Below are 27,741 nucleotides of genomic sequence, written 5' to 3'. Positions count from 1 at the left end.
ACATTTCTCTTACAAGGTCCTGGGTGGGGTCAGGGAGAGGGGGATCATCATAATGAACAAGAACACATCCTGTTTCCCTTTTCTTCAGCTGGACAAGAGAACACAATGCATAATTCACTCTTCTCCAAGCTTCAAGAGCAACTTGTCCATTGCCATTGCTGCAATATCCAATATCTATAAGGAAAGGATGTGTGGATGTGTGTTTCCACATGTGCACGGGCACCTATGTAAATGGTGGCTCATGCAGTTTCCCTTCTGGGGTTCTTCTGGCACAGCCAGGTCTCATCTCCTGTTCTAAATAATGTCCAAATATAACTGCAGTAGACGGGCGAGTATGGAGGATGTTCAGTCAACCTGTGAGTTCACAGAGGGTGAAAAGCAGAACTTGCATATCTGTGCAGACTTATTTCAGCTCTGAAGCCTCTCAGTGCTGAGCCCAATGGTAACTCAGCCCATAAATCTCTGCTTGCATAGTTCTCATTCTTAAGTTTTCCTTTAAAACAGAAAACTTGCATCTGGTGGAAGAATAAGCCAAATACAACAATGGCTCATGGGGCGTGGTGGTAAAGCAAAGTGTCTCAGTGTGGGTGAAGAACCGCACCTTCCCCTGGATTCAGGACACTGACCACCCACAGCTGCCTCCTTGTCGTGGGTCATCAGTGGATGGGTCCTGGACTGCACAAGCCAGTACTGGTGCCTTCAGCTCAGGACCAGCCTGTGGTATCCAGTGATCTTCAGCCCAGCCCTGTGGGAATGCAGCAGCTGATGCACATGCAGTTACCCATTGTAGTCATCAGCAGAAAGCAAGCTGAACCTTAAAATGGAAAAATGTGAGTCAGAAAAGGGAAATTAGCTAAAATTGCTTTTAGTTGCAGTCTACAAGGATGCAGCATGCCCTTCACTTAACACAATGGTTTTATTTTCCTGTTTTGATTTTTTTTTTCCAGAAGAGTTGAAGTGTTGCTGACCTGCCAAGTGTCTATCTTCACAAGTTTGTTGTTGAGAGAGCAATGTACCTTTTCGTGTGCAGAGAAAAGAGGGATCTGGCCAGCACTTTGTGGCAGCCAGATATTATTGCCTCACTAGCATATGCCAAAGGAGGTAGGAGTACTTGTGCTGTAGATACTTTTTTTTTTTTGGATCCTTCTCCACTTCATCGAACCAGAGATTTTGTGGTCATGGGTCTGCTGAGATGAGATACCCACACATCTCCCAGATTTAAAGCATGGGAGATCCAAAACGAAGAGAAAATTGGATTTTATGGGACTTTGGCCAAGGAACACTTCTGCGTGCAATGGCCCTGAGCTGTGTGAAGTGTGTGAAACAGCACTAACAAGGAGAGGAAGAGGGTTTAACCTTTGTTCCAGAAGCCATAAATCACCATCCAGAGGGTGAAAAATGAGTAGCAACTCTATGGCCGTAAAATCCACGTGCTATGCTGGGCTGAGGAAACAGCAACATTGGAAGTAGCAAATTTCCAGAGCCCGAGAGGAGCTCAACTGCTTTCCAAAGGCATTAAAGTGTCCCCAAAGCCTCTTTGGCAACTTTGGTGAGCTGCCTGAATTTTGTCCCATAGGTTTTCCCCATCGTGTCCCTATTGCTGCGAGCACAGGGGAAGGCAGAGGCTTCAGCCCAGATCCTCTCCATGTGGACAAACTGAGGGACTGGGAGGGCCATGGATTTGCTCCTACCCTGAGGATATGATGCCCATTGTGACCAGCACAATGACACTTTATTCAGAGCTCAGCTAGAGGTCTCTCTCTTGATTCTTGGTCACGAGACCATGCTGTCATCTTGGGTGTCTCTGCTAAATTTATTAAAGAATAATATAACGGTTTGGGTTGGAAGGGACCTTAGAAGTCATCTAATTCCAGCCCCATGCCAGGTGCCCTGCTGCTGCAGCCCAGGGCACGCTTGGCTTTTGGGGCTGCCAGCATCCAGCCAGTCCTTTACCCACTGAGTGATCCATCTGTCAAATCCACGTCTCTCCGATTTATAGACAAGGGTATGTGGCACTGTGTAAAATGCTTTGCATAAGTCCAGGTAGACGGCATCAGTTGCTTTTTCTCTACCCACCAATGCTGTAACCCTCTCATAGAAGGCCACCAGATTTGCCAGGCATGATCTACCCTTAGTGATGCCATGCTGCCTGTCACCAATTACTTCCTTAATTTAATAGCAGTCCATGATTTAATACCGTTACTGGAAACCACAGTACTTTACCAACCTTGATGCAGTTTTTTTAACAAGGGCCAATGTGGTTCACATTGCAATTCCCCGTCTGTTGTGTGAAGCTTGTGTGAAAACAGAAGACCAACCTCTCCTACAGCAGCAGAGTGCTCTGATAGATCCCCAGGTTTTGCTTTACAAGGGTGCTTTTGTTAGAGCTGCACTTCGGACTGGAGCTCAGGAAAGAAGAGAAGAATGGTTAAAAGGTGCAGAAACACTTCAGGAGTGGTTTCACTGGGGTGACAAGAACTTCTTCTCTTCAAGAACACTTGGATGCTGGCCCAAAGTATGAAGGAGAAGAAGAAACCCTGCTTTACTGCATTTGTTCCCTGAGGTATGAATGAGATATTGCAAAGGTTTGTAAATTGTTCACTTCTGGGACATCCTAGATGGAGTTCACTAAAGAAACAAAGGCCTTAAACTATTCTCAAAGAGCGTGCTGTAGAGACATCCAAACTGGGTGCAAGACGTTTCTTCAGCACCTTCTTCATATGCTACTGTGACACAAAGGCATTGAAACTCTTCAGGCTTCTGCCAAATGTCTCTGGGACTATCCCATACAGTGTCTCTGAGTCTATCCCAGTTTAACCAGTTGCAGTTAGCAAGCCAGTTCCCAGACAGTGGGACACAGATCTCTCCCGTGCCAGCTGTTTTGTGAGCATCACCACTGTGAGATGGAAGTTTTATCCACTCCAAGTGATGGCACAGCCATCTCACCAAAAAAAACACCACCCAACCCAGCTTTTGCTCCACCAAAGGAGGCCAGAAGTTGCCACTCCTGGAAGCAGGAGTATCTCAGCACAACCCTTCCCATCTGCCTGGGGACAGCATTTTCCCCAGTTCTGGAGACTTTCATAGGATAAGGAAAGCCTCCAAGCAGTGATAGCACAAGAACCAAGATCTCCAGCAGCTGCCTGGATGTGGGGCTGGGACCCCTGATCGGGGTGGTCCTGCTGGAGCAGGGCTGGCACCACAGGGACCCGCAGCTGCCTGACACCACCAGCCACTACATGATCCTGGGATCCTATGAACCAGTCCCCAGGTGCTTGTCAAGGACTCAGGAAAAGGATCTCAGCATCAGCCAGGCTCCTCATCTCTCATCTGCACTGATTTAATGACGATTTTGTTCTCCTAGGAAGACACTTGTGCCAGCACCTCCCCGCACATTTCATGCTATGTTTTTATTAGTCAAGGCACGTGCATACATTCTTCTTTTTTTTTTTTAAAAAAAAAAAAAAAAGATCCCTGTCCTACATGTTTTTGAACCTGAAAGGGAAAGACTTCTTGGCTTTACAGGTTTGGATTTGTTCCTCTGGATTTAGGACCGTATCTCGTAACAAAAACAAAATGCTGGAGTCCAATCTGTCAAATTAAAGCAAAGATTTACCAAAGGAAAATATGCTTACAAAGTAAATATAAATTAATTTAATTGGTTCCTATTATCACTTCTATTGGAGCCTGCAAGTATAATCTGGTGCTGAAGTAATTAATTGGGTGTGAAGTAGCTACTGTGCCAAAACTCACTTGTAGGGAATGAAACTCGCAGACTTCTTGGCCTGGCTGTTACCTGCAGTGTCTTGGCTTTGTTATTTTGCAGAGCGGAGCGAATTGCAGCGCAGAGCTTTGCAATCAAACGCTCAGATAAATGCCTGGCTTTGTGTTTTCGGAGGGGGATGGTCACGACCACAGGCGTTTTCCCACCTGGGTCAGGTTGAGATGGGTTTCGGGGAGGAAGTCAGCGGACAGGTTGAGCGCGGCTGGGATTGCAGGCACTTATTTTTGTGGTTTTCCATGGCTGAATATAGTCTCGTCTTTAATGGTCCTGTGTTTCCTCTCCCTGCTCTGGCCTTGCAATAAAGGAGCTTTGTCTGGTGCCTTGTGGAGGGGCTGGGACGAGGCTGTGATGGCACAAACCCACTCCCAGCAGCAGCAGTGATCAGTCACCGCCCCAGGCCTTTCATCCTCCCCTCTCCATTTTCCCAGGCCAGTTGCTTGTGAAACCGAGGGATTAGCTCAGACAGCCCAACTGGATCAAAAATAACCCAGGCTCGGGGAACACAGAGATTTCAACATCCTGAGATGCCCTGAGATGATGCTCTGCTTCCCTCACACTTACATTTCAATGGGATTTTGTCTGATGGGAGCAAGCAGGATTGATGCTTCATCTCACCTCCTTCTTTTCTTTCCTGCCCTTGCTTCTCTGCAGCATCCCAGGGCACTTTCTGGACCCTGCTGCTTTGGGGCAGTCCCTTTTCCTCGTGGCAGCATCAGTGTGTAGGGCTGGGCAGTGCTCTCCCCTTTATCACTCACCCCAGCCTGCAGCATCTCTAAGAGGAGGAAACCACATCTCACAATTATTCTTCATTCCCAAAACCCGCTCCTCCCTGCACTGGGGGCTGCTCGCACACACACAAAGGCTTCGGAGGGGTGAGACAACACCAAAATTACCAGGACTTTGGGGTCCTCCCTGGGACTGGAAATTGGCTGTGGTGAGTACAAGCCTTTCCATGCTGGGACACCAGTTCTGCTTCCCGGAGTCTGCGGTGAAAACAGCCAAGACAAAAGAAGTGCTGCTATTATTAGAGTGAATAAAAATGTTGATAAAATGCTTCAGACACACACACACACAAAGAAAAAAAGGGCTTTCTGAGCAAGAGCCCAACCTTTGTAGGAACAGCCTCATCACTATTTTCCAACCTTTTCCCTCCAGGAAAAGCACAGAGCAGCCCTTATCTTATGTCTTTTTAAAGTAGCATCAGTGTTCTGGTTTTTATTAAAAGATTTGATTTGTTTAAAATTGTGCAGTTTTTGCTTTGTGAAGCTTCTTGCTTTCCACCTCTTTCACTCTCTCGCGCTGTATAAATATTTACATGTGCATTTAACCAAAAACTTATTCTTAAATACGGATTTCAACAAGAGCCAACATTCTCTTAAGGTGTCTGAAGATTTTTGCTCAGTTCCCAGCCCTGCCAAGGCCTCATTTGTGCATCCTTGCGTTTCTCATTCTCGGTTTTACAGATTTGGCTATCACAACCCCGCTCCGTTGGCAGGACAGAGTTGCAGCAATTGCTGCCCACCAGCCACGGTGACTCTCTGGATGTCGGTGGCCCAGGACGAGACAGTCCTGTAGGAACCATGATCCTGGTCCTGTCTTATTTTGGGGAAACCCCTTGGGCATGGAGGAGTAACCAAGCCCACCCAGGATGGTGCAGATGGAGGTTGTTTGGCTCTGCACGCCCAGGGTTGCATTAATATTTTTGCAGACTCCATCCCGTGTCTCCCCACAGGTTTGGGGTGCAGCCTGGGTGGTAGAAGGACATCACAGTGATGGGGTGGGGGGCGCGAAGCTACCCTGGAGAAATGGTTCTGGACCTGCTAAGCCCCGATGGACCACGGGGTTGGAAAACCCTGGACAGCCTCACCGTGAACTGCTAGGGCTGGGAATGATCGCAGCCTGGGAACCTCATAAATCATGTGGAAGTGTGGAGTTAGGAGTTTCCTCGGACAAACAGGGCTAATTGCAGAGCTCTGATTGCTGCTGCAAGGCCACGTAACGTGCTTAGATGCTGTCAAACCCAAAGCATGGAGGGGGGACATTGGCCTTGGGGGCAGATGGACTAAACCCCAGTAAGGAGCTGGACAGCTCGGATGAACCTAACTCTGCCCCGGGATCCTACCTCATTGTGCAAACCCAGAGCCCTACAAGTCATCTGGAAGTGCCCAGGTTTGCTCCTTTCCACGTCAGGATTTAGAGAAAAGCAGCTCAAATTGCAAGGGAAGGTGGGCTCGGGGCAGGCATCAGCGGGAGCTCGGTGCTGCGAATGCTCCGGGCTTTGTGGTAGAGCGATCTTTGGGATCACTCCCCGCCCGAGCCGAGTGACTCAGAGTAAAAATAATTAAATATGTTAATAATTATCAGGGGCCCCTTTGATTAAAACAAATAAAGCTTGTGGTGTGTAAGCAAGGAGGAATGTGGGGGTTTGCAGGGCTCGGCTCGCAACCAGGAGCCAGCAGCAGGCGCGGCTGCGCTGCCTGCATCGGGTAACGGGGAAGGAGGATGGGAAGAAGCTCAAGAGCAACCCAACTGGAGATCCCAAAGGTGCCCAGGGTCCTGCTGTAGCATTCAACCCATCCTTGATCCCAATGGGTGATCCCTTTGTGTCTCCAGGCCTCAGCACCCAGCAGGTTTGGGTCCAGGAATCGGCATCACACAAGCCACTGGGGGAAGCTGGAGGCAAAGATATTAAATATCGTTAATTGCAGTATGAAGGATGTTCAGTCAGGAGTCCTGGGCACTCAAAGGATGGAGAAGGGCACCCCTGAAGGGCGATTTGGGTCTCATGGGCCTTTAGGTATGTTCCTACCTCGCACAGAGCCTGTAGGGTGAAGCTGTGCTGCTGAAGGGATTTCCCTTGCCCAAAGTGCTTTTCATTGCCCAAACGCTGGTCCTGCTTGAGGTGGGATGTGGTGGGAGCTGTGCTGAGCTTGGAGAGCGATTGCAAAAGGAATTTGGAAGAGGTAGGCATGTCCCTTCTCTCCAAAGGCAGCGTCTGCATCCTCTAGGTTTTCAAGGTAGTGGCGGTCTGCACTTTTGGCTAAGGGAGTAGCGGGTGCCGGCACAGAGCAGCACAGAGCTGCACTGGAAGAAACCTTTCCTATGGCTCTTTTGATCCCTCAAGCTTACAGGTGATAAGAATCAGGCCCTGACCCCATGGGGAGGGCATTTACAGGCAGAGCGAAACGCCCCTGTGGGGCAGGAGGGGGAGTTGGCACCGTATCGCGCCGGGGATCGGCGATGCTCTAGGGAATTAATACCAAAAACCTCCTGTTTTTTGGTATTAATTCCCTAGGAGTGTGCCCAGAGGGGTGCTTACACACCGTGGCCGTGCTCCCCAGCCTTAGCTTCACTAGAGCATCAAAGCCAAGCTGAATGTGATGCCACCACCACCCTCCTCTGCCATGTGGTCTGGGTCTGGTATTTTGGATCCTGCCACCCCTCCAGTAAAATAACTGATGTCCTTGTGGTGCTTTCCAGGGGGAAACAGAAAACGCTTTTGATGTTGTTTTTTTCTTTTTTTTTAAGCCCTGTATGAAAAACGGAGAGGGAAGGGATCTCTGCAAGCAACACTCTTGCTAATAGCAGAGCACAGTGTCCTTGGTTGCTCATTTTTGTCCCACGTAGCCTCATTTATTCCCTGGGAAGGGAAAAAAAAAAAGGAGGTTAGGTGATGCAGCTATAGAGTATAAAGCAGCAGCTCCTGAACACACGGTAGTTGTCGTGCAGCTGGGGAGAGGACATGTATTTGGGGAGGATACCTGGCCGGGGTGCAGCCAGCTGTGGGCTGATATTCGGGGTAACTGCGCCACCTCATGGTCCCCAGAGCCAAACGGTGCAGAAATGGGGCTGGGACTTCAAAAGTGGTGTGGGCTTCGGCGGAAAGCATCCTTCAGGAGCTGCAGCAGCTTTATTCACCTCTTCTAGTAGAGCCAGGTGGGGATTTTCTCTGCTGGTTACTGCCTTATTTTGACAGTAGCCCCTGGAGTCTCCAAATGAACCCTTATTCCTTCAAAAACAATGACCAAAATTAGGGATGTCTTTCCATCCAGACTCTGGGATTGTTCCCTGGGGGGTACTCACTGCTTCTTCCTCTGGTCGTGCTTTTAAAGTCCTGCTCCCTGGGGTTCCTGCTGCCCCCCTGCAGACGTGAGCTTCCATCCCATCACATCGTGTCCTGGAGAAGGGCTGTCCCACCTTATCACGCCCTGCTTCCCTTTCCTTTGATCCACTCCACGTAATCTCTCTGGCTTGGCACCCCAGGCAGCCCTTCTTTCAGCCTCCTGTTCTCACCCTGCTCACACTCGCAGCTGATTGTGGCCCTTACGAGCTGTCACTCGGGCAGTCACGCCTGGATTTTCCTCTGTTGGCTTTTTTTTCCTCCATTGGAGAGTTTTTGTGTTTGTTTTTTTTTTTTTTTTCACTGGCTTGAGACCAGCACAAGATAGTCACCTAGAGCTCTCCCACAGTGAAAAGGGAGTGAGGGGCATCACAGGGGCTAAGCAAGCCCACCCCAGAGGTGGACATCTCCCCTCTGGATGGATAACTGCCCTCTGGAAATACCTCTCTTGCCATTAGCACAGAGAGGGGCCGTTCCCTATACCTATATGAAGCCCTTAGATAGACAAAACTAACCTGAATCCCAAATTAATGCATCCTATCTGCCTCCTGGTGTCCTCAGAGATGAGCGCCCGCACCTTTTCCACTCCCCTTCATCTTTCTGGTGCTTCTTTCATGCTGCAGAGACAGCTTCTACTTGCCAAGCTGATGCAGGAGCAGTCCTTGTCTGTAGGGAGATAACCATAAAGGTCACTGGTTATTTATGACAAAGTTACACACGCTGTGTGCCCATCGCTGGCTCTTCCTGGCATGAGTAGTGCCTGGCACTGTAAAACACATTTAATTTAAAGTGCAGGCAGAATAAAAAACACCTTAGATATTTACTGCATCCTAAATTCAGATACAGCTATTATTTTGTAAACCTTCCCCTCCAGCATCTGTTCTTAAAAGAAGGGCTTTGGGGAGAAGCTGGGATTTGTACCAGAAGCAATTTTGCAATGGGCTCGGAGCCGTTTATCATCTTTCTGCCTCATTTTCCCCATCCCCTTTCCCCATCTCCCCTTTTTCTGCTGGTGCTTGCCTGCTTTCAGGGAGCACCGTGGCTCGGGGGGAGCTGGATGCTGGGCTCAGATGCGATGCTGCAGATCTCCAGGGGTGGAAGGAAAGGGATTTCCCTTAGGGAAAGGGATTTTTTCCTGTTTTGTCTGGAAATGCTGTCCCAGCAATCAGCAGAAGCTCTTCCTAACAGGGCAGATTATTAAAAGATGGGGTGTACTTGTGGTCTGGAAATCTGATCTCTGGCTTGCCCCAAAACATGGTACAGAACCAGAACAAAATCCTAACAAAGTAGCTTTCCTTCTGTACAAACAGTGTACGAGGAAAAGGATGGATGAGTTGGGGAAACAACTGAAATGCAGCCAAGGGGAATTATTTTGTGCTATTTAAGAAAAATCTCTTTTGCATCCTCGCCTTCGGCACGCACCCTGGGTAGGATCTCCCGCTTTGAGTTCAGCGGTTCTGCCTGGAGCAAAGAATTAGGGAAAATTGTAAAGCAGAGAGGAGTGACTGATGGCTTGGCTGCTGCCAAGCTGCTTGACTTCATGCTTCGGCAAAGCCGTGAGATGCGGGGCGTCCTTGGAAAGCTGCAGACATCAGCCTGGGTGAAAGTGATCTGCTAAAAGCTGCTCCACTCCCTCCCCGTCTCTTGCCCTGCCAGCCCGAGGATCAAGCTTTGTGTGTGACAAGGGACAGAGCTGAATGAACCCATGGAAAGCTAAAATGTTGTGATCTGTGCGGCTCATTGTACCAGAGCACCTGGAGCAGACACTTCACTATCTCAGCTTTTTCCATGCCAGCAGAACGATCACTGCCAATGCCTCTTCCCTGGCTCCATGGCCAGGCGAGAAGGAAGGGTCTGTACCAAACATCACTGAAAACAAGCAAACAAAAAACAACCAAACCCACAAAACCAGCTTGGTTGCACCCCCTTTTCCCTTTACACTATTATTATTGGCCTTTTTAGAGCAATTATGACTGTCAATGAACATCAGAGCATCCACATGGAGTCCACATCTGTCTGCTGTCCGTGGGGGGATGGCAGCTGCTGGATGGGTGACCAACAGGGACAAGTAAAAAGCTGTGACACATCCCCATTTGGGTCCCAGTGTTCCCCCCTGCCTTAATTTAATGAAGTAATGAGTTAATTTGGTTTCTTTATACCTGTGGCTTTAACACCCTGGCTCCATCCATGATGCAAGTGGTCCAGGCACTGCAGGTTTGGGAGCATCTTCTAAGAACCACTGAATAAAAGCCAGCAATCTGCATGATGAATTAATCAGGCTAGATAATTAAGCTAGACACATCTAGCCTTCAAAAGGAAAAAGTCCCCACATAACACCTTTTAAATTCTAGGGTAATTATCAGCTCACTATGGCAAATCCCAGATAATGCCATTAATGTCAGTAGTTACAACCATAAGCTGTCTTTTTTTCTTTTTTTTCTTTTTTCTTTTTTCTCTTTTCTTTTTTTTTCTTTTTTCTTTCTTCTTTCTTCTTTCTCATTTCTTACTTTTTTCATTTTTTTCCTTTTTTCTTTTTTCTTTTTTCTTTATCATTTTTTTTCTTCTTTCTTTTTTCTTCTTTTTTCTTTTTTCTTTTTTCTGTTTTCTTTTCTCTTTTCTCTTTTTTCTCTCTCTCTCTCTCTCTCTCTTTTTTTTTTGTTATGAGATTGACCATGTAATTTCTGGGAATAGTCTCCATGCTGGCACATGATCTGCACCCACAACCTTACTAGTTCTCTTCTTCAGTGTGCCACAGGACCTCGTGAAGCTCAGCATCCCATCCCCCAGGACTTACCACACATTTAAATACCCCAGTCCCTTTCAGTCAATATTGATATTCTGTTTTAAGACGGTCGAACAGAAGAACAGGGATGCTAAGTGTGTTCCCTGCATCACACGGCAGCTTGATGGCAGAGTGGAAGTGAACCCTTTTGCAACTCAGAACGGCACTCAGTATTATAACTTTTTTCTTTTTTCCTGACTTTAATCATAAAAGGCAAAAGGAGAAAGTGAATTTGGACTCAAAACCACACCAGTTTTAGGTACAGCCTGTCTTTTAGTGGGAGTAGATTAAGAGAAGGAAGAGGCACGCCAGCTCCCTTTCTCAGGTCTGTTATTCAGAGCTATGATATCAGCCTCGGGGGCCAGCCCAAGCTCTGGATCCCACCTTCTTTTCCTGCAGTCACGGGTTTTAAACTCAGATTTAACGTGTTGTGTCAGCTCAGGAGATACACCGACCACATCTGCCAGCCCCAGCGCTGATATCCCACGGTTGTTTGGCAAAGCCCCACCTATCCCGTGCAGCACTTCCCTTCTGATAACAGTAGCAGATACACGGAGCGAAATAATGGAAAGGGGGCAAAGCTCCCTAATTCTCACCATTATCTCAAGGGCAGCCTGTCAAAACAGGAGTTTGCTGATATTTTCTCCCAAGCTCCTCCCCTGAGATACGCCGCGGAGCATCCTTGGAATTTCCTTGCACTTGGCCACTGCCCTGAGCTGTCGTGGGAACGGGGTGAAGTTGGGAAGGTGTCATTTGGGTGGAAAGCTCCCCAGCTTGGTCAGAAAGGAAAAAAAAAAAAAAAAAAAAAAAAAAAAAAAGAAAAATGATGAGGATTTGTTGAAGCCCTTTGCTGAGCTTATTGTAATGGTGGAGATTGTAGCCCTGAGACTTCAAGTTCCCCCACAAAGCTTATGTGGGGCATGCTCCTTCCTGTCCTGGGGGGGAGAAGGACTCTTAGGGCAGGGACTAGTCCCTATAGTGATATAAATGGAGGAAAAAAAGCCATTTTGGACCAGTTTTCAAATCTTGAGCACAGGAGCTTGGAGCCAACACCTTCCCCAGTCATACAAGCAATTCCTATGACTTTCCTTATCTGTTTGCACCTATCAAAAGGGTGCCTTGCTCAGACACCCTGAGCTCTATATGATATCCTACAGCCCTTTGTGCTGGCCACAAGGTGCTTTGAAAGAAATCCTGCCCTTAGTCCACAGCACATGTTAAGCGTGCATGAGATCCAAGGAGAACAACCCCCTGGAAAAAAAAGCCAAGAGACCAACAGGGAAATGGGAAGGGGATGAGAGTCAAAACATCAGATTAAGCAACAAATGCTCCGAAATAGGAGCAAGGATGGATGACAGCACGTGTTTTATTCCCACTCTAACAGCTGAAAAAAGGGAGATAGCTGAGAAAGTTCGCCTGGACTTACAACACGAGGACTACCTCTGTCTTCCAACAAGACATATTATTAATGAGAACCAAAACCCTACAAACTATAGCGACAAGCAGGTTTGGTCCCAGCTTGATTTCCACCTCGGTCTCTCTCCAACTCATGCAGTGCACTGTGAAGCCAGCAGAGACATCTAGTGGCAAAAATAACACAAAGATGTGCAGGGGAAAATACGGGAGTGCTTGCTTCATCTCACCGACAGCTCGATTATCGCCAGCTTTCCAGGACACATAAAAAAGACCGGTTGAGGGCTGAAGGTTGTATTTGTAACTGATCTGTTGAAAAATGTATTGGAACGATGCTTTCCTAATTCTCCCAAACCCCAACTTTATGGAGATAAAACACCTCTACAACTACTGTGCTTCCTGTCTGTCCTCAGTCTCCCAGAACATTGTTTGCCCCCATCCTCTCTTGTTTTTGGAGGAGCTTGGAGCTATGGTGTCTGGTTCTGGTTATGTTCTTTGCTCATGTGTGAAGGTTTCTGTATGCCATTGCTGCTGGGCTGATTGATGTGATCTTGTTATCCCTTCGCAGAACAATTTTTTTTCCATCTGTTCTTCGCAAATATGTTTTTTGTTAAGAGCTTTTCAGATTTTGGCTTTGATGGCACTGGGTTTTGTTTAAAGACTCACATTACCTATTATGTTGAACATCTTTGTGCAGCTGTTCCATTTAGTCCCAGTCTGTTCTGCGCTGGACACAAACCAGCCACTCTTCAGCTATGGCAACTTAAAAAAAAAAAGGGAAAAAAAAAGAACAAAAAGGAACATTATGAGTATAATAAGCAATGGCAAAATTCAACTTCTTAGTGGAACAGGTATTACAGCCAATTTACCTGCACTGAAAATGTGGCCAATCTTCATGAAAGCCTGTGGTCCTTAGTCTAGATTTATTTTACAGTCACAGAAAATGGATTAAAACATAAGGCTGCAAACTAAAGATGAAAGTCGTGAACGTAACCTGCCAGTCCAGGTATAAATTTCAAGTTTTATGATGAATTTGCATATTTCAGGTACATCTCATGAAAGACATTTGGCCAATGACAGGAGATCGTTGCTGTGACAGTAAAACAAGACGAGAAAATCGGGACCCTGATGTTTATGGATATGTAGCCGTGTTCCTACAGTGCTTGGAGGATTTAGGAACATCAGAGAGTGAGGATGTGATTGTAAGCATCCAAGAGCTAAAGGAATCAACCTAGCAGCTTGCTTAGCAAACCCCTGCTCATCACCTGGGCTCCAGCACCCAACCATGCGTGTGGTCCTTCCCCGACCCACGTAGAGTTTCAGGTCTTAGCTCATCGAATGCCAATCACCTGCAGGCTCTCCCACGAGTAAATCAGTTTTGAAAAGCAAATTCAGGCTCTGAAGTCAATTAGGCATCACAAAGTCAGACTCTGCAACACCTAATCTCCTGCTGGTTGGGCCAAAGGGGGAGTTAGGGATCTCCAAAGCAGTTGAGACCAGATATTTGATTTGATTCCATACCAGCTGTGAAACATTAGAAGGTTTGGAGGATTCAGTGGAAAATGAAGGCAAAATTAGATTATTTTTTTTTTGAGTTACCCTTTCAACTTTGGTAGCAATTTTTTTTTGGAGGCTGGGGTGGATATTTTTGGTAGTGGTTGCTGACACATTAAGTTTCAACGAAAAGCATCACTTTTACAAGTAGCATCCACATCAAATCCACAAAGCAAATGATGGAGACCATTTTAAAATCACTTGAAACCTTTCAGCCAAGCTCGCAGGTATTCTATCGAATATTCTGGTCTAGTAAACCACTGCATGGACACTGCTACCTTCCCCATCAAGTCCTTGTCCCCAAGCCTGCTAATTCCAGCAGCATTTCTCTGTAGGTTGTAATCCAAGAACAGGGTCTCTGCAGCTCAGAGCCATACACTAGTGATGCCTACGTCTCTTCTAGTAGCTGAGATGATTCAGCAACTGTTTTCTGGCCTGGAAAAGCATTTACACAGCACAGCCCATCTCCAAGCACCCAAATACTCACCAAAACATGGTGGTTTCAACCATGCCAGCCTGGGAAGTGTCAGAAAGCAGGGACAAAATCACGCTGCCCTCCATCCCAGGAGCAGAGACCCTGCTTGTACAAGTTTTTTCCCACTCTGAGGCTGCTTGCATCTCGTCATGCCAGCCTGCCTCCAGCTGCTTGCTGTACTTCTTTGCATTTAGCGACTGTTTGCACAGCAAAAACAAGGGCTGGTTTGTTATTGTGGGTCTTTTGTTTGTTTGGTTTGGTTTGTTAAGCTACCTTTGGGTTAGGCACGTGCCAAAAATATAAATAAAGAACCAGTGTCACAACACTTTCTAATGCTAAGCTGTAAAATTGCCATTCAGGGACAAATTTAGAGAAATTCAGCGCTATTCCTAATGCATTAATCTGGAACCAGCTTTAGCAATCAATCCCTAAAGACAGGCAAAGAGAGAACCGACAGACAATCTCTGAACCTTCAGAATCAGGCCATTTCTCTAAGGATTGAGATTTGGGTACCAAAGCATACAATCACTCATTGAACAGCGAGAAAGCGAGAATTTTATTCTCATTTCTAACCCAGTAAACCCCACTACTACTATCCTTAAAGCCCCTTTGGGGGTGTCCCAGTGCTGTGATTTCTCAGAATGGCTGGAATCCTCAGAAATCTGAAAACACATGAAAACAAAACAAAACAAAACAAAACAAAATAAAATAAAATAAAATAAAATAAAATAAAATAACATTTTGATGGCAACCAATTTCAAAGGCAGTAGCCACGAACATCTAGAGAGAAAAACCTTTCCACAAGGGCTGCAGAACAACCAGCTGAAATCCGAGGCATCCACAATCAGCAGGCTCATTAGAAAATCTGGATGCATTTGCCCGTGGCAGATGCTGTCCTTCCTGGCTTGCCGAGAGCATCCCTGCTGCTGCTGAGCACATTTCGATTAATGCAAAGAAGGTGAATGCGTGTAACTGCAGGTGGCTCTCTGTGGTAGGCAGACAGCTCCGCGGAGCCACGCTGAAGGCTGCCAAGGAGGAATTCGGAGTTGTCTCTGTTTGCACAGAAGGCCCTCAGTGACTTGGAAAGCGTAGCAGAAGGAAATGTTTTCCCTGTGACACACTAGGGGCTGCCTACGAGCAGCATCCTTCCAGCAGCTGGGCTTGAGACACGCTGTCAGCAGCCTGGGAGTCCTGTTGGGCTCCCAGCATCCAGAGTGAATATGGAGCAAGAAGGCAGGGACAAAGAGCCCTGTACCTCTGGTCATGCCTCAGCGGGTCCTCGTGTAACTGGGTTGGAAGACTGAATCTTTTAGAATATATTTAATTTGAGCTGCTTATTGCGAATATTGGCTACTTTCGGAGAACTATAATGAGAGAAGACAGAGCTGGGTTCCCAGGTTGACATTTCCACCGTGCTGGGACACTGGGAATGAATTTGCTTTTCAATATTGCCGCGTTCAGGCAACATGAAGGGGTGGCTTGGAGGTGCTGCAGGACACACGAGGCTCTTTCCAGTGTTCCCATCGTTCACAAAACCCACCTAAGGGGGGATCTGAGCCTTCCTTTTGAACCGAAGCATTAAAAGCAGTTTGTTTTGGCCTCCTCAAGAGCCGCAGGCCAAGCGAGCTACAGGCATTTGTTCCGAATCCATAAATCTCACAAGCCATAAAGTGGTTTCCTAATCCTTTTATTTTACAGGGCACACATTTTCCCCGCGAGCTGTGCCCCTTCTTAGCTGCGATTTGGGGGAAATCTGCAGAAGGAAACCGTTCCAGCTGTTGGAGCTGGCTTTCTCCAGCTGCTGCATTTTCCTCGTTTTCTGGGCAGCCTGCTTGCACAAATGAGGTGCTCCAACCTGTCACAGCTACCCTGCAGGAGGAAAAGAAAAAAAGCATCAGCAGCACCACAATTGAGTCAATATTGGAGCCAAATAAAACCCACTGTGGAAATTCATTTGATGAATCTTTCTCCTTAAAAAAAAAAAAAGTCTGAGAAATTAAGCGTTTTGTGGAGAAAAAAAAAGGGGGAGGGGGGACACACCTGAGCAAACAGCTTTTAAGATCCGTGGGTCATCTTCCCAGTAGGCAGGATCAAAGTGACTCTGTTGGAGTGCCTGATGGAAAAGCCACACATAAAATGGGATCCTGGAGGTTTAGGAAACAAAAAAAGAGAAAAACAGGGAAGGGCTCTGCTGAAGTTCCCTGTGACCATCACTACTGCAGCAAAATCCTGCCCTTACCCAACTAACTAAAGCCCTATCTCCCTTCCCATTTCTTCCCCTGACCCCATGTGATGACACTTTGCAAAGAACAAAGGGACTCACCAGTAATTCTTATCCACAAGGGGATATGGGCACACTTACTCCATGAAGTAAAAGCAAACAGATCCAAGAAAGAGCTGGAAAGGAGCCTGCAGAACACAGCACTGCCTGCTTTGCCCTCGATTGCCACAGTTGTGTAGTGCCCGGAGTACTTTAAAGCACTGCAAAACTTTAAAAGTTGCTGCAAAATAGGTGTCCTTTCGAAACATTTGTAGAAGCAAACGGTCTTGATCACTAAAACGTCTTTTGTAAAGCAGTGAGGGCTTTATTTTAATAATTCCCTACCCTGCAGCGTGAGTTTGCATGTTCAGGAACAGCCAAATCTTTGAGCTGAATCATGTATTAGGAAGTGGCAATGAAATAACACCACACAATGAAGATACACACATCGTTTTTATGCAGCAGACACGAGCATAGCAAAGTGCTGAGAGCACAGAAAAAAAGCTGCCGTTTCCCACCCGGCTCTGCTGATTTGCATCCCCTTGTACAGAACCCGAAACGTGGTGTAACTTTACAGAAAGACTTTCAGGGTTTAATTGCAGCATCTGGAAAGTCTGTGCAGAAACACGTTCGTTTCAAGGACTCCAGGAAATCTGCACACACAACCGCTTGGTGTTTACCTTGGACCTCACCTGCGTGGGAAGCAAAGCTCATTCGCCCATTGCACTCCTACTGAGAAATTGTTGTTGCCATCTATTTTCCTAATGCACAATTTTCCTTCTTTGCTTTTTTAATATAGGAACGAAACCTAAGAATGTCAGGTCTAAGGTGACTGCTCTGTAATAAAACACGTGCTTTTATTCCACGTGGAAAAGGAAGGCCAAGTTGTCCAAGTACCAACAAATGGTCTTCTCCGCACCCTGACGCAGTAACACTCAGAACTGTAGGATCACAGAAAGGTTTGGGTTGGAAGGGACCTTAAAGAAGGGACTTTCAACCTAATTCCAACCCCCAGCCATGGGCAGGGACATGTCCCCCCAGTGCAGGCCCTTGGGCACTGCCAGGGCTGGGGCACCCCCAGCTCCTCTGGGCAGCCTGGACCAGGCCCTCAGCGGGCAAAATTTCTTCCCAATTTCTTCCCGAAGCCTCCCCCCTGCCAGGCTCCAGCCGCTGCCCCTCATCCTGTCCCCCCAGCCCTGACCAAGAGTCCCTCAATCCCACTGCCTGTGTCTCTGATAAAGATATTAAACGGCACCAGTTCCAACACCAACCCCTGAGGAACAGCACTTGTCACTGGTCTCCACTTGGACATCAAGCCATCGACTCTTTGAGTGCACCTGCCCAGCCAATTCCTTATCCAACATGTGCCCCATCCATCACTTGTAACATATTTATGAATAAACTACGCCAAAAGAAAAGAAAAACCCAACCTCAGACAAAAGATTTGCTCACTGCTCTGCCATGCACTGCCTCTAATAAGATGAGCAGTCTAATAAATTGAAAAGAAAAACAACATGAAAGTAAGCTTGTATTCATCTTTACAAACACCTTTAATCTTTTTTCGGCCCCTCACTCCCAGAAGGACATCGAGGCCCTGAAGCGTGGCCAGAGAAGGGCTCCGAAGCTGGGGAAGGGCCTGGGACACAAGTCCTGTGAGGAGTGGCTGAGGGACCTGGGGGCATTTGGGCTGGAGAAGAGGAGGCTCAGGGCAGAGCTTATTGCTCTCTGCAACTGCCTGAAAGGAAGGGGTGGGGAGCTGGGGGGCGGCCTCTGCTCACAGGGAACCAGGGCCAGGAGCAGAGGGAACGGCCTCGAGTTGTGCCAGGGGAGGCTCAGGTTGGCAATGAGGAGACATTTCTGCTCAGCAAGAGCGGTCAGGCCTTGGGATGGGTTGCCCAGGGAGGTGGGGGAGTCCCCGTCCCTGGGGGTGTTCAAGGAGAGGTTGGACATGGTGCTTGGGGACAGGGCTTGGTGGTGACATTGGTGGTAGGGGGGTGGTTGGAGCAGGTGATCCTGGAGGGCTCTTCCAACCTTCATGATTCTGTGGTTTCATCATCATGTGATTTCATTTCTTTCTCATTATGAAAATGAGGTGGATTTGGGCAGTACAGACATGATTTTACACCGTATTCATCCAAGGTTTTCAGCTGAAACTTTCAGTGAACTTGGAAAATGATCTGTGAATTGCTCTGTTTTCCTGAACGGTTCACGTATAAATGAAACTCAATGCTTTTAAGCTGAATTATTTTATTTTGATTATATCCAACCACACAAGTTTGTTCTAATATGCCTTCAATTTAATCTTGATAGAGCTAAAAATTATAAAATGATATTTCACACCAGATTATGACTGTTTATTTAAAAGACAGCATTTTTAATTATTTAGGGTTATTCTAGAATCAGAAGTATGTATTATGTTATAGCTTTGTTCTTAAACTTTCTGTCAGCCCAGAAGACATCACTCTGTGATGGCTATGATAAAGTCAGATACCCCTGAATAAAAATAAATAAATAAATGAGTAAATAAATAAAAGTAAGACAGAAAAACTGCAGACTTCTAACCCTTTGTGTCTTTAGCACATTCAAACATCTACCATGCAGCAGCTCTGGGACGAGCAAGGAATGCAAGACACATTTTTATCTAACCTAGCACAACTCTTACATGTAATAAGATATTACCAGCATGTCTGTAAATGAAAATCCTCGTGGAGTTACGCTTAGCTCAGGGAAAGTATCACAATACTTCAGGAAATGCTGATTTGCTGAAAATGAAGAAATGACCATATTAATTTTTTTTGTAATTAGATAAACACAGGAGGTAGGTTTCTGAGGCAGCTGTGGATATTGAGTGTTTTGAATGGATTTTACCAACCCGTGCTCCTTTCCTACACTGACGTTCCTGTCTCTAACCTGTTCCCACCTCCATTTTGGCAGAGATGCTCAGTTTTAGGATGAGAGTGTCAGTGCAGTGAGGAAGATGTGAAGTGGAAACATTCATAAACCACTGTCACTGTAAGAGGAGACAGTCACGGGAGGCAAAGATGCCTATGTAACCAAAACCACATGGAGAAAGTTTCGAAGATTCATCCTCTGCTGGTGATCCTTCCTTGTCCTGTACTGAGCGTGAATCCAAAACGATACTCATGTTAGAAGGGATTGTCATCTTTTATGAATAATATGGATTGTATGTTCATTTACCCCACACTAATTCCCCTGCTGCGCCTTCTGCTTTATACTTCATGTCTTGTTTTCACTGTCTCTCGTCATGTCATATCTGTAAGCCTCCTGGACTAGAGACATTTATTATGGCACTAGTCAGGACTTAAGGAAATCTTAATTTAGTGTCCTGATTCACTGATATTTTTTCACGTGACAAAGATGTAGACAATAATAACTTCAGGTATCTAATAACTGGGCTTTATATCCTAGGGATTTTATGCAAATAAATAGCTCAATGAAATTAAAAATATTTCAGGAATGGAAGTTGCATGAATATCCATGATTATGTTCATATGGCTTTTTGTATACAAAAGAAAATGAGTTCACCTGTGTCTCCAGCCAACCAGCAGTCCTGGAGCTTCCTGATTTCCAGTTTGCTTGGAGCGTGGGCAGAGCAGAGGGTGAATGAAACCTGCCCGCAAAGACCAGAGACCTGCACAAGACTTCAGGCCAAGCATGGTGAGATTCACAATTTATGCAGATGGGTAGGAGGAGGAATGTGATGACACAAATAAACATTTTAGAAGTTGAGAGTCAGCATGGACATGACGACATGCAAAAAGCAAAGTGTATGGATCCATAGGATCTGATATGTAACCCAGATCCTCATTGCTGGAATACCATGTTGACTGTGTGACCAGAGTGGTCAATGCTCTGCAACACCTCATAACATTGTTGATCTTTGAGCAAAGAAGCAGAGAAATGGAGCAACTAAAAAGTTGCTAAATGGCTAAAAAGACATTTGTGAGGGTTTGCTATGTCTTTAATTTAAACAACAGGTAATTACAAACAACATGGTGGTAAACCCAAGAAGCAGAAAACAAAATAAGTGCTCCATGTAAATCCAGGCTGAACAGGTTGCCTCAGTCAGTGGGCAAAGCATTCCTTGGGTTTATACTATTTAGGATTGTAGTTTACTAATTAATATATAGTACTTTCCTGTACTCACAGCAGAGGATTCACACAGGACACATTCCAGTGTAAAGCCTAGAAGCTTTATTCATCAGTCCTGGTTGTTTGAAGGCCACCTTCTCCCATAGGACTGTAGGAGTTATTCTCTTGGCTGGCTTCCCTGCATAGCCAAGGTACAGAAGGAAAGCACAAATCTTTACAGCTGGTATTGGAAGAAGAATGAAGAGGAACTTGTTGCTTTTCTAAAAGCATGATCTGTAAAAGCAGCGGTTTAGGATGGGGAAAAAACAGAAGGCTAAGTGAGAAAATGGGTGATTTTGTTTGTTTAAAAAGCGACTCTAACCAGAATTTTCAGAACTGGAAAGAAATGAGAGCACATTCAAGCACTAAAGATGAGGAGTACTAAATGCCTGCCTCTTCCGGGAAGTCTATAACATCTCATAAAGCCAAGCTGAAAGGAGTTCATAGCACTTAGTAAAAGCTAGCACTAGAAATATGTAGTGTTTTCAACAGGCAGTGCAATTCCCAGTTACACAACTTAAGAGTTGACCACAAGGCTTGTTCTGACAGGGCTGAACATGGTTGCTGTGGAGAGAGACACAACAGGACCTGGAGCAAGGGAGTTTTCTTGTAGATTTTGGTCATATCACTTCCTCTTGAAGTTGCACATACATTTTTAAGGATACTATTTGTTGGAGATTCAGCTACTTTTTCATCTCCCTTCCTAGTTACCAGCCATATCCAAGAGATCCAAGAAATGTGTTTATATCTCTTTAGTTGTTAGCAGCTCATCTAGCAACCATCATGAAATAAATACACCCTCTATAAAAGAAACTACCTTTGCACCAAAAACTTATGGACTGCTCATCAACTTGCAATTTTATCATGGTTAGAATAAAAGAGTTCAGTAAAGATCAGAAGCAACTTGAATTAGAATTGAGAAGAGAATGCAATTTTGTGGACAAAAAGCATGAAGGACTGTTGGGCTGCGTTTGGGAACGAGAAAGTAATTGAAGTAAAAGAAGTAACTGAAGAAAAGTAAAGTAAAATATAGTAAATGAAGAAAAGAATCACACGTTCAATATTTAATAGCAAAAATGGAATTCAGTGGAGTTCTTCTATTCTCCAAACCATAATTAAAATGGGAAGATATATTAAAAAATATCAAATTTGGGGGGAAAGATATTGTCTACTTTATTATCTACTGAAAACCACATGGGAAATCCAACATAATACCAAGGTAGCAAAACAAATACAGACCCAGCGCTCTCCTTGGGTGTTGAATTTTCTTCCTATACCAAGATTCTCAAAATCTGTGTGTTTCGGTGCCTTGAACTGCATCTGGCCAGCTTGAAGCTTTAAAGCTTCTTTTCACAGAGCAGGGTAATGCTAACCACTTTCTAAAAATCACAGCCTCCAGTTGAGAAATCTAAAGCACAGGCATGCAGGAACTCACTTTTGAAAAGCATGGTTTTAAAGGATAGCAGTGGAGGCCTAAAACCACAGGCCACATGGGCAGAAAAATTGCAGCTGGCTCTGGAGAGACCTGTCCTCCTCGCAGCTCTTTGCATATCAGTGTTGGGAGGAAAGAAGCGTGGTACCTTAAGCATTCCTTGCAGAAGCAAATAGTGCAGGAAATGGCTGTGTCAGCATTCTTCTTGCCCTTGAAGAGCTTCGCAGGAGCAATGGTGTGCTCCCAGCTGGGCCATTATGGCCAGGTTCTTTTTTGTCCTGCCTGAAAGGTGCAAAGACTCAGGATCAGAGCTATGAATCTGCTCCATTATTCCCTTTGTTACAAGGAGAACGTGAAATAGTCTGGAAAGTGCAGGAATACCTGAAGTCAAATTATACATGTTACAAGTACTTTCCAAATCCAACTTTTATAGTAATGCAGAAGGGCACTTTTACATACACTAAAAACCACACTGAAACCACGGGTTTCTCAATAAACACATCTACAGCGATGATACACTTGTGGGATTAAAGTTTATACCAACAGCTAAATGGGAAGAGCTCTGCTCACCTGCCAAGGAGCAATTCCTTCAAGCTTACGGCCGTCTCTGCTGACATTGAACAGAGCACCCTGCCTTAGGCATGACATTTGGAAGGTGTAGCTCTGCGTGGCGTACCTGAAAACGTAGTCATTGCTCACTTCTCCTCTTCCATCAGAGCGGAAGCTATGTGATAATTAACATTTAGGCTCATGCGTTTTGCTAATTGTTGTCTGCGTGGCTCTTAGGGTGCAGGGTTCAGGAGGAGCTGTGCAGTGTGGACAAAGCCTTGCAGGAATGAGCTGTGAGCACTTCACTGTGGGCTTGCTTCTTCTTAATCATAGCTGCTCAACAATGTTGACATCTGCAAGACAAATGAGTAACTTCTTTACATCTGGCTTTGTATATTTTAGATACATATATATATATAGAGAGAGAGACAAAAATGAACCCAAAAATGACTTAGAAGTGCTTATTCATTAGGCAAAGTTCTCCAGGGTGCAAAGACTCTTTTCTCAGCGAGGTTCCTGGCACTCATGGCTTTCTGTTACTTTTTTATTATTTAAAAAAAAAAAAAAGGAATTAAAACCATATTTTTCTCATTTCAATAAGTACCTTTATGATGTCCAAGCAACTCCAACAATGATATCATCTGTCTCTTTCCTCAGGAGAGGAATTCAGGCCAGACCGTGATATTCCTGCTTATTTCTGGAGCACAGAGCCTTACACCGAAGCGAAGGCAGCAAGCCTCAATCCTTAGAGGGGAAATGCATGTCACAGCGCCGTCCGCTTAATACCGTGCCTCCTAGAGATCCCTCCCTCTTCTGGAGAGCTGCTCAACGCTATAAATTAAGAGCTAAAGCCTGAATCCTGTTAAGCTGATCTGTGCGGGCAGATACCCAAGGCTGTTCTTCAGCGGGACGTGCTTACCAGTAAGGATCAGCCCATATGGATCCCATTTCTCCGCGAATATTCCTTTCAGGATATGTACAACATGTGGCATAATTGGGCTGCGGTCCTTGAAGTGGCCTCCGAGTTAATAAAACAGATGATTCACCTTCAACTTGTTAAGTCCCCCAGCTTAGGTCAAGTGTGCCTTCAGCTGGCTGCCTGCACGATGGTGGATCCACGGGGATGGAGTAAGGGTTTAAGTTCTCCAGGTTTAACTGCTCCAGCACCGTCAGCCTCCTCACAGCCGCTTGCCTCCAACGTGCTTTGTGTGAGGGAGCTTTCCAAAACTCTCCAGCCCAGTTTTGGGCTGCCTGATGCCACTGTGGGCTGGTGGATGGGGATGGAGAAGGCCAGGACTTGTGTGGTGCTCCAAAACCAATTCTCCCTCCTCCCCAATAGCTCATAAACATCTTTCCTCATCACCACCATGAGTCCACCTCCCTTTACACTAGAAGGTAAGGGACTGCAAAGCCAGTTTCCCAAGCAGCTTCTCTTACCTGAAGGCACTGCCTGTTTAGCTGTGGTCCCTTCCTCCTGCCCTTTCCCCTCTAGACGTGTTCTCTTGAGGATGCCCTTGCACGCTGGATCCTGGATTAGGCTGAATTTTGCCCATGCCTGTTGTTGCTCCTGGTGTATGGCTTCTGGATAGGGGAGAGAAAGCAGAAAAAGCCACCAAGAACCTTCAAGATACAAATCAGAGCTTCCAGCATCAACACTTCAAGTAGTTTTGCCACCCCCATCTCCCAAACTTGGTAAATGTAAAGAGGGTATAAAAAGAAGGTAACAAGGATGCCTGCAAGAACATTTGCCTGATGGGATACAAGAAAGACGTGGTTTCCCCATTTCCCTCCTCATTACGTGCTCCCACCCATCGTTACGCTAATCACAGCCTCGGCTGCTGTCTGAGAGGCTCCAGACTGGGAATTTGACCAAATAACCACCAAATGAGGGCTTGAGCCAACTCATCCCTGATCCCTCCCACCCCTGGATGTCCCTAAGGACTTCTCTCCTGCCCACCCACTTTGGCCAAGAGCTCTTCCTTAATCCCCCTTGGGTGTTGTTACAGACCTTAGGCAGGCAGCCTGATGCTTTGGAGTCTGGTGAGCGCTGCCATCAGCCTCCGAGCAGCCAGAGCTGGGCTTTTTCCACCAGGTTTTAACTGTGGGAGAAAAGACAGGGGTCGGTTCTGCCTGGAGCCTCGAGACACAGTGTCCTATTCCCCAAACCAGCCCTTCCCAAGGAGAGACAGAAGAAACGTACCTTCAGACCACTGACTCTAAGAGGTTTTTGATAGGAACCAGCTCCTGGATGCATCCTACAAGCATCTGATGCTGGATTTGAGGGATACAGAATAAAAATTGAGGTGAGTCAATTACACAAGGAGCATTTTCTATCAGGTGTGCATCCATCAGGAGAAGAGGGGAAGAGACCGCTGGGGGGTGACCTTGTACTGGTGCCTCCCATCTTTATTTCTCAGAAATAAATGCCTCCTTGGAGGTGTTGGAAAGCCTCCTGGACAACCTGCTCTGGGCAGGATGGATCAGATGGACCCAGAGGTGCCTTCCCATCCCAACCATTCTGTGATTGTGATTATCTGGGAAATCTTTTCTACATACAAATAAAGATGTTTCCTTGTTCCTCCAGCCTCCTTCCAACATCCTTATCAGTCTGAGCACAGTACTAAGGGAGATGGGCCAGTGCAGCCCGTTGTATGCCAAGAAGGAGGCAGTCTCCATCTCACAGATTTTGGGAAAGAATTTAGGAAAAGGTACGCAGGGCTCTGAGACGTGTCCTTAAAGGGCAACGTGTGCCTGACAAGGATGAAATTCATCTGAAGGCGAAGTGCAGTCCACAGTCATGACAGAAAGCACCCCAAGTAGCTGTTAGAGAGGAAGACAATGATAGAAATTCTCACTAGATGGAAGAATCTTGTTGCTCCACTAGGATCCAGCCATGAAGCTTGAAATTCCTCGGTGCTGGAAATCAGAGGGGACAAAAAAGCAAGCTGCTGGTGTTACATTCTTCACCCTCAAATGTCACGTCCCATCGATGGCAGATGCTGAGGTCTCCTAGCAGCCAGAACCTACCTACCAGAAAAACTCAGAGGTTCTGGGGCCGTGGCAGGGGTCTCATCTCACCGAGCTGCCCTTCTGGGTGTTCTGCCAGGAGTAAGGCAATAAAGTCCTTTCCCAGATCTGGAGATATTTGCTGGCTGAAGCAGCAGTGATAGAAGCTGGGTTTTTAGTAAAAAACAACCTTCGCCATCCCTGCAAATTTTTGTTATAGGGTGGCTCATGGAGCTATATGGCCGTGAAGGCAGCTCTGAGACCATCCTGCAGTCCATACCCCAAGCACCACAAAGTGGTTGGGAATCTTTTGCAACACAAGAGCATCGACATTTACTGTCAGATCACTCGGGCATTCACACTGCCAGCTTACTCGATGACTCGTTTAACTTTGGGACACTACAAAAAGAGAGGAATAGGGCGCTATCACCCAATAAATCCTACTAGCACCTTCCTGCAGGGGCACTTCCAGAGGTCACCATGTTATCAGCTAAAACAGAAGACACACAAGCTTGCTACATGAAAATAAATAATAGAAGAAACGGACAATTAGGGCAATAAAGCAGCAATTACTGTGCTGTGGAACAAGCCCATAGACTTCCCTTTGATTAACACAACCTTATTGTGCACAACAAGGGCAGCTTACAATGAACGCACACGTATTTTATAACTGCTGTAGGTGTCTCCAGTAATTTCCAGCTATATTATTTGTGCTGATGCCTCACTGCATATGTACACACACAACAGCAGGGAGAATGCTATTCTGTAAGTTGTTTTTTTTTTTCTTAGGGAGCTAGGGAGCATTAGAGGTCTGGCTATTATTGAATGCTAAGCCTACTTTGGGATAACACCTATTGTTATGCTAGGTTAGGAACCGTTTCCTGAAAGTGATCCAGCAAGGAGATTTATTTTCATCTTTTCAGGGTAATTTGGATGTTTCTGGCAACGCTGAGATTTGCAGGGTTTCACAGAAACAGGGTGCAGGGGGAACAGGATAGCTGCATCCAGAATCATTAAGCGGTTCTGGTCCTCTGCTTCCTCCCAGCAAAACCTTGGCAGCCAGACAAGAAGTTACAGGGTTTCTACAGCCAGCGATAGAAAAAGCACTGCAGGAGACAAAGCTACATGCGACTTTTCAAAGCTATAGTACAGGAATTTTGTGCATGGGAAAAGGAAAGAATGTGTAGTCTTAAGACAAGCGTTGCTTTCACAAAACACCATCAGCTGAGGAAAAATCCACTTTCACTAAAACCTGTCAGTCTCTGAGGAAGGATACTTAAAATAATTTAAAGCAGACATACTGCCTCATCACATGGAATATTCCAAAAAGCAAGGTCAAAGCAAAGTAAGTACCTCAGGTGCATCTTGGAAATACACACTGCCCTGTATTGGTACGATATTTAAGAGGACAATTCCATCTGTCTCAAGAATCTGTTACAAAATGGAACCAAAAATTACTTTCAGTGATTATTTGTCCCATTTGCAGATACTTCTCTATTAATCTCTGGCCTCTTCTAGCATTAATGCTGTCTTTCGAATCATTACTGGATTCTCCTTGGGTCATAACCTTTATTTGCACCCTCAGCAATAAGGTGGGAGCCACTGTATTTTTGGTAGATGGCTTTCTTCCACGCAATTCTCCTAAATTAGGGGGGTACCTACCACTGCAATCTGCTAGTCCTGTGCACCATGCAAAGCCATCACTATTCAGACTTCCTGCTACAGGTTAACTGATGCACTGAAATGCCTAAAAAAAGTGAAAAAGAGAAAAAAAAGAGGCATTCTACAGCAAAGGGACAATTCAAACAGCCTAAGTAAGGAGCTTTTGATTGATTACAGCAGCCTAAGGATCTCTGTGAAAGGTAATGCAATGATCAAGCACAGCAAGCAATCGAGACGCTTGGAGCCAGCTAATTAGCAAAGCTAGCCACAATTTGGCTCCAGAAGATTCTGATAGCTAAAGGAGCATTTTACAGCATTTCTCTTCAATTTGTCTCAGTGCATCAGTCAAAAGATCTCATTTACATAGAGTCTCCAGCTCCTTTGGCCAGGTAGATGGCACTGGGTATCAATTTTCCTTCTCTGACTACACCTAAATCTGGACTCATCCAACCTGACCGTGCCAGCTGCACTGCAGTATTTGTTCTCTCTGCATCACCAGTGATGAAAAGTAGACAAACTGGAACAAATACGATCAGAACAAACCAGAGAGCA

General features: G+C 45.9%; 1 long non-coding RNA gene across 2 annotated transcripts; it reads right to left on the bottom strand.

Annotated features, from left to right (window-relative positions):
* Window positions 1-14,907: 14,907 nt before the first annotated feature.
* LOC113844860 (uncharacterized) lies at window positions 14,908-24,884 on the bottom strand. 2 transcript variants are annotated; one of them, XR_011806589.1, is made up of 4 exons: window positions 23,126-24,884; window positions 19,935-22,874; window positions 16,169-19,150; window positions 14,908-15,997 (listed from the first exon to the last, which is right to left on the bottom strand). It is a non-coding gene; the product is annotated as an uncharacterized lncRNA (long non-coding RNA). The 2 variants fall into 2 exon arrangements; XR_011806588.1 differs by having other exon boundaries at window positions 16,169-22,874.
* Window positions 24,885-27,741: the final 2,857 nt, after the last annotated feature.

The sequence above is a fragment of the Anas platyrhynchos genome, chromosome 1 (genome assembly GCF_047663525.1).
Source record: "Anas platyrhynchos isolate ZD024472 breed Pekin duck chromosome 1, IASCAAS_PekinDuck_T2T, whole genome shotgun sequence".
Lineage (NCBI taxonomy): Eukaryota > Metazoa > Chordata > Aves > Anseriformes > Anatidae > Anas > Anas platyrhynchos.
Note: the sequence above shows the minus strand (reverse complement) of the source record. Positions and strands in the feature narration are given on the sequence as shown.